This window comes from Procambarus clarkii, chromosome 41 (assembly GCF_040958095.1).
Source record: "Procambarus clarkii isolate CNS0578487 chromosome 41, FALCON_Pclarkii_2.0, whole genome shotgun sequence".
NCBI classification, from domain to species: domain Eukaryota; kingdom Metazoa; phylum Arthropoda; class Malacostraca; order Decapoda; family Cambaridae; genus Procambarus; species Procambarus clarkii.
In genome coordinates, this window is record NC_091190.1 from 30,778,575 (window position 1) to 30,785,845 (window position 7,271).

Below are 7,271 nucleotides of genomic sequence, written 5' to 3' on the forward strand. Positions count from 1 at the left end.
CGTGTTTAGAAGAGTTGTGCCTTAAGCATAGACACTGTGTCTTCCCATATTAACAGGGACTTGATGAAATTAATGTCTAAATGACCCCTCACTTGCTCTAGTGCTCTTGGGAGGTGGTGATCTTTGGTGTATTTAAATACTCCGAAATTACCATCTCTTTTAAGGATCTGAGCAGGTGGTGGAGCGGGTTAAGGTGTACCTGTTATGCCAGTTGCTGGAAGGCTTCTGTGCTGGCTAGGGTTCGAGTCTCCTGGTGGGAAAGTGTTCTAAAGTTGTATACTTCACTCTCGTGTTTAGAAGAGTTGTGCCTTAAGCATAGACACTGTGTCTTCCCATATTAACAGGGACTTGATGAAATTAACGTTTAAATGACCCCTCACTTGCTCTAGTGCTCTTGGGAGGCGGTGATCTTTGGTGTATTTAAATACTCCGAAATTACCATCTCTTTTAAGGGTCTGAGCAGGTGGTGGAGCGGGTTAAGGCGTACCTGTTATGCCAGTTGCTGGAAGGCTTCTGTGCTGGCTAGGGTTCGAGTCTCCTGGTGGGAAAGTGTTCTAAAGTTGTATACTTCACTCTCGTGTTTAGAAGAGTTGTGCCTTAAGCATAGACACTGTGTCTTCCCATATTAACAGGGACTTGATGAAATTAACGTCTAAATGACCCCTCACTTGCTCTAGTGCTCTTAGGAGGTGGTGATCTTTGGTGTATTTAAATACTCCGAAATTACCATCTCTTTTAAGGATCTGAGCAGGTGGTGGAGCGGGTTAAGGTGTACCTGTTATGCCAGTTGCTGGAAGGCTTCTGTGCTGGCTAGGGTTCGAGTCTCCTGGTGGGAAAGTGTTCTAAAGTTGTATACTTCACTCTCGTGTTTAGAAGAGTTGTGCCTTAAGCATAGACACTGTGTCTTCCCATATTAACAGGGACTTGATGAAATTAACGTCTAAATGACCCCTCACTTGCTCTAGTGCTCTTGGGAGGTGGTGATCTTTGGTGTATTTAAATACTCCGAAATTACCATCTCTTTTAAGGGTCTGAGCAGGTGGTGGAGCGGGTTAAGGCGTACCTGTTATGCCAGTTGCTGGAAGGCTTCTGTGCTGGCTAGGGTTCGAGTCTCCTGGTGTTAAAGTGTTCTAAAGTTGTATACTTCACTCTCGTGTTTAGAAGAGTTGTGCCTTAAGCATAGACACTGTGTCTTCCCATATTAACAGGGACTTGATGAAATTAACGTCTAAATGACCCCTCACTTGCTCTAATGCTTTTGGGAGGTGGTGATCTTTGGTGTATTTAAATACTCTGAAATTACCATCTCTTTTAAGGGTCTGAGCAGGTGGTGGAGTGGGTTAAGGCGTACCTGTTATGCCAGTTGCTGGAAGGTTTCTGTGCTGGCTAGGGTTCGAGTCTCCTGGTGGGAAAGTGTTCTAAAGTTGTATACTTCACTCTCGTGTTTAGAAGAGTTGTGCCTTAAGCATAGACACTGTGTCTTCCCATATTAACAGGGACTTGATGAAATTAACGTCTAAATGACCCCTCACTTGCTCTAGTGCTCTTGGGAGGCGGTGATCTTTGGTGTATTTAAATACTCCGAAATTACCATCTCTTTTAAGGGTCTGAGCAGGTGGTGGAGCGGGTTAAGGCGTACCTGTTATGCCAGTTGCTGGAAGGCTTCTGTGCTGGCTAGGGTTCGAGTCTCCTGGTGGGAAAGTGTTCTAAAGTTGTATACTTCACTCTCGTGTTTAGAAGAGTTGTGCCTTAAGCATAGACACTGTGTCTTCCCATATTAACAGGGACTTGATGAAATTAACGTCTAAATGACCCCTCACTTGCTCTAGTGCTCTTGGGAGGTGGTGATCTTTGGTGTATTTAAATACTCCGAAATTACCATCTCTTTTAAGGGTCTGAGCAGGTGGTGGAGCGGGTTAAGGCGTACCTGTTATGCCAGTTGCTGGAACGCTTCTGTGCTGGCTAGGGTTCGAGTCTCCTGGTGTTAAAGTGTTCTAAAGTTGTATACTTCACTCTCGTGTTTAGAAGAGTTGTGCCTTAAGCATAGACACTGTGTCTTCCCATATTAACAGGGACTTGATGAAATTAACGTCTAAATGACCCCTCACTTGCTCTAATGCTCTTGGGAGGTGGTGATCTTTGGTGTATTTAAATACTCTGAAATTACCATCTCTTTTAAGGGTCTGAGCAGGTGGTGGAGTGGGTTAAGGCGTACCTGTTATGCCAGTTGCTGGAAGGTTTCTGTGCTGGCTAGGGTTCGAGTCTCCTGGTGGGAAAGTGTTCTAAAGTTGTATACTTCACTCTCGTGTTTAGAAGAGTTGTGCCTTAAGCATAGACACTGTGTCTTCCCATATTAACAGGGACTTGATGAAATTAACGTCTAAATGACCCCTCACTTGCTCTAGTGCTCTTGGGAGGCGGTGATCTTTGGTGTATTTAAATACTCCGAAATTACCATCTCTTTTAAGGGTCTGAGCAGGTGGTGGAGCGGGTTAAGGCGTACCTGTTATGCCAGTTGCTGGAAGGCTTCTGTGCTGGCTAGGGTTCGAGTCTCCTGTTGGGAAAGTGTTCTAAAGTTGTATACTTCACTCTCGTGTTTAGAAGAGTTGTGCCTTAAGCATAGACACTGTGTCTTCCCATATTAACAGGGACTTGATGAAATTAACGTCTAAATGACCCCTCACTTGCTCTAGTGCTCTTGGGAGGTGGTGATCTTTGGTGTATTTAAATACTCCGAAATTACCATCTCTTTTAAGGGTCTGAGCAGGTGGTGGAGCGGGTTAAGGCGTACCTGTTATGCCAGTTGCTGGAACGCTTCTGTGCTGGCTAGGGTTCGAGTCTCCTGGTGTTAAAGTGTTCTAAAGTTGTATACTTCACTCTCGTGTTTAGAAGAGTTGTGCCTTAAGCATAGACACTGTGTCTTCCCATATTAACAGGGACTTGATGAAATTAACGTCTAAATGACCCCTCACTTGCTCTAATGCTCTTGGGAGGTGGTGATCTTTGGTGTATTTAAATACTCCTGAAATTACCATCTCTTTTAAGGGTCTGAGCAGGTGGTGGAGTGGGTTAAGGCGTACCTGTTATGCCAGTTGCTGGAAGGTTTCTGTGCTGGCTAGGGTTCGAGTCTCCTGGTGGGAAAGTGTTCTAAAGTTGTATACTTCACTCTCGTGTTTAGAAGAGTTGTGCCTTAAGCATAGACACTGTGTCTTCCCATATTAACAGGGACTTGATGAAATTAACGTCTAAATGACCCCTCACTTGCTCTAGTGCTCTTGGGAGGCGGTGATCTTTGGTGTATTTAAATACTCCGAAATTACCATCTCGTTTAAGGGTCTGAGCAGGTGGTGGAGCGGGTTAAGGCGTACCTGTTATGCCAGTTGCTGGAAGGCTTCTGAGCTGGCTAGGGTTCGAGTCTCCTGGTGGGAAAGTGTTCTAAAGTTGTATACTTCACTCTCGTGTTTAGAAGAGTTGTGCCTTAAGCATAGACACTGTGTCTTCCCATATTAACAGGGACTTGATGAAATTAATGTCTAAATGACCCCTCACTTGCTCTAGTGCTCTTGGGAGGTGGTGATCTTTGGTGTATTTAAATACTCCGAAATTACCATCTCTTTTAAGGATCTGAGCAGGTGGTGGAGCGGGTTAAGGTGTACCTGTTATGCCAGTTGCTGGAAGGCTTCTGTGCTGGCTAGGGTTCGAGTCTCCTGGTGGGAAAGTGTTCTAAAGTTGTATACTTCACTCTCGTGTTTAGAAGAGTTGTGCCTTAAGCATAGACACTGTGTCTTCCCATATTAACAGGGACTTGATGAAATTAACGTTTAAATGACCCCTCACTTGCTCTAGTGCTCTTGGGAGGCGGTGATCTTTGGTGTATTTAAATACTCCGAAATTACCATCTCTTTTAAGGGTCTGAGCAGGTGGTGGAGCGGGTTAAGGCGTACCTGTTATGCCAGTTGCTGGAAGGCTTCTGTGCTGGCTAGGGTTCGAGTCTCCTGGTGGGAAAGTGTTCTAAAGTTGTATACTTCACTCTCGTGTTTAGAAGAGTTGTGCCTTAAGCATAGACACTGTGTCTTCCCATATTAACAGGGACTTGATGAAATTAACGTCTAAATGACCCCTCACTTGCTCTAGTGCTCTTAGGAGGTGGTGATCTTTGGTGTATTTAAATACTCCGAAATTACCATCTCTTTTAAGGATCTGAGCAGGTGGTGGAGCGGGTTAAGGTGTACCTGTTATGCCAGTTGCTGGAAGGCTTCTGTGCTGGCTAGGGTTCGAGTCTCCTGGTGGGAAAGTGTTCTAAAGTTGTATACTTCACTCTCGTGTTTAGAAGAGTTGTGCCTTAAGCATAGACACTGTGTCTTCCCATATTAACAGGGACTTGATGAAATTAACGTCTAAATGACCCCTCACTTGCTCTAGTGCTCTTGGGAGGTGGTGATCTTTGGTGTATTTAAATACTCCGAAATTACCATCTCTTTTAAGGGTCTGAGCAGGTGGTGGAGCGGGTTAAGGCGTACCTGTTATGCCAGTTGCTGGAAGGCTTCTGTGCTGGCTAGGGTTCGAGTCTCCTGGTGGTAAAGTGTTCTAAAGTTGTATACTTCACTCTCGTGTTTAGAAGAGTTGTGCCTTAAGCATAGACACTGTGTCTTCCCATATTAACAGGGACTTGATGAAATTAACGTCTAAATGACCCCTCACTTGCTCTAATGCTCTTGGGAGGTGGTGATCTTTGGTGTATTTAAATACTCTGAAATTACCATCTCTTTTAAGGGTCTGAGCAGGTGGTGGAGTGGGTTAAGGCGTACCTGTTATGCCAGTTGCTGGAAGGTTTCTGTGCTGGCTAGGGTTCGAGTCTCCTGGTGGGAAAGTGTTCTAAAGTTGTATACTTCACTCTCGTGTTTAGAAGAGTTGTGCCTTAAGCATAGACACTGTGTCTTCCCATATTAACAGGGACTTGATGAAATTAACGTCTAAATGACCCCTCACTTGCTCTAGTGCTCTTGGGAGGCGGTGATCTTTGGTGTATTTAAATACTCCGAAATTACCATCTCTTTTAAGGGTCTGAGCAGGTGGTGGAGCGGGTTAAGGCGTACCTGTTATGCCAGTTGCTGGAAGGCTTCTGTGCTGGCTAGGGTTCGAGTCTCCTGGTGGGAAAGTGTTCTAAAGTTGTATACTTCACTCTCGTGTTTAGAAGAGTTGTGCCTTAAGCATAGACACTGTGTCTTCCCATATTAACAGGGACTTGATGAAATTAACGTCTAAATGACTCCTCACTTGCTCTTAGTGCTCTTGGGAGGTGGTGATCTTTGGTGTATTTAAATACTCCGAAATTACCATCTCTTTTAAGGATCTGAGCAGGTGGTGGAGCGGGTTAAGGTGTACCTGTTATGCCAGTTGCTGGAAGGCTTCTGTGCTGGCTAGGGTTCGAGTCTCCTGGTGGGAAAGTGTTCTAAAGTTGTATACTTCACTCTCGTGTTTAGAAGAGTTGTGCCTTAAGCATAGACACTGTGTCTTCCCATATTAACAGGGACTTGATGAAATTAACGTCTAAATGACCCCTCACTTGCTCTAGTGCTCTTGGGAGGTGGTGATCTTTGGTGTATTTAAATACTCCGAAATTACCATCTCTTTTAAGGGTCTGAGCAGGTGGTGGAGCGGGTTAAGGCGTACCTGTTATGCCAGTTGCTGGAAGGCTTCTGTGCTGGCTAGGGTTCGAGTCTGCTGGTGTTAAAGTGTTCTAAAGTTGTATACTTCACTCTCGTGTTTAGAAGAGTTGTGCCTTAAGCATAGACACTGTGTCTTCCCATATTAACAGGGACTTGATGAAATTAACGTCTAAATGACCCCTCACTTGCTCTAGTGCTCTTGGGAGGTGGAGATCTTTGGTGTATTTAAATACTCCGAAATTACCATCTCTTTTAAGGGTCTGAGCAGGTGGTGGAGCGGGTTAAGGCATACCTGTTATGCCAGTTGCTGGAAGGCTTCTGTGCTGGCTAGGGTTCGAGTCTCCTGGTGTTAAAGTGTTCTAAAGTTGTATACTTCACTCTCGTGTTTAGAAGAGTTGTGCCTTAAGCATAGACACTGTGTCTTCCCATATTAACAGGGACTTGATGAAATTAACGTCTAAATGACCCCTCACTTGCTCTAATGCTCTTGGGAGGTGGTGATCTTTGGTGTATTTAAATACTCTGAAATTACCATCTCTTTTAAGGGTCTGAGCAGGTGGTGGAGTGGGTTAAGGCGTACCTGTTATGCCAGTTGCTGGAAGGTTTCTGTGCTGGCTTGGGTTCGAGTCTCCTGGTGGGAAAGTGTTCTAAAGTTGTATACTTCACTCTCGTGTTTAGAAGAGTTGTGCCTTAAGCATAGACACTGTGTCTTCCCATATTAACAGGGACTTGATGAAATTAACGTCTAAATGACCCCTCACTTGCTCTAGTGCTCTTGGGAGGCGGTGATCTTTGGTGTATTTAAATACTCCGAAATTACCATCTCTTTTAAGGGTCTGAGCAGGTGGTGGAGCGGGTTAAGGCATACCTGTTATGCCAGTTGCTGGAAGGCTTCTGTGCTGGCTAGGGTTCGAGTCTCCTGGTGGGAAAGTGTTCTAATGTTGTATACTTCACTCTCGTGTTTAGAAGAGTTGTGCCTTAAGCATAGACACTGTGTCTTCCCATATTAACAGGGACTTGATGAAATTAATGTCTAAATGACCCCTCACTTGCTCTAGTGCTCTTGGGAGGTGGTGATCTTTGGTGTATTTAAATACTCCGAAATTACCATCTCTTTTAAGGATCTGAGCAGGTGGTGGAGCGGGTTAAGGTGTACCTGTTATGCCAGTTGCTGGAAGGCTTCTGTGCTGGCTAGGGTTCGAGTCTCCTGGTGGGAAAGTGTTCTAAAGTTGTATACTTCACTCTCGTGTTTAGAAGAGTTGTGCCTTAAGCATAGACACTGTGTCTTCCCATATTAACAGGGATTTGATGAAATTAACGTTTAAATGACCCCGCACTTGCTCTAGTGCTCTTGGGAGGCGGTGATCTTTGGTGTATTTAAATACTCCGAAATTACCATCTCTTTTAAGGGTCTGAGCAGGTGGTGGAGCGGGTTAAGGCGTACCTGTTATGCCAGTTGCTGGAAGGCTTCTGTGCTGGCTAGGGTTCGAGTCTCCTGGTGGGAAAGTGTTCTAAAGTTGTATACTTCACTCTCGTGTTTAGAAGAGTTGTGCCTTAAGCATAGACACTGTGTCTTCCCATATTAACAGGGACTTGATGAAA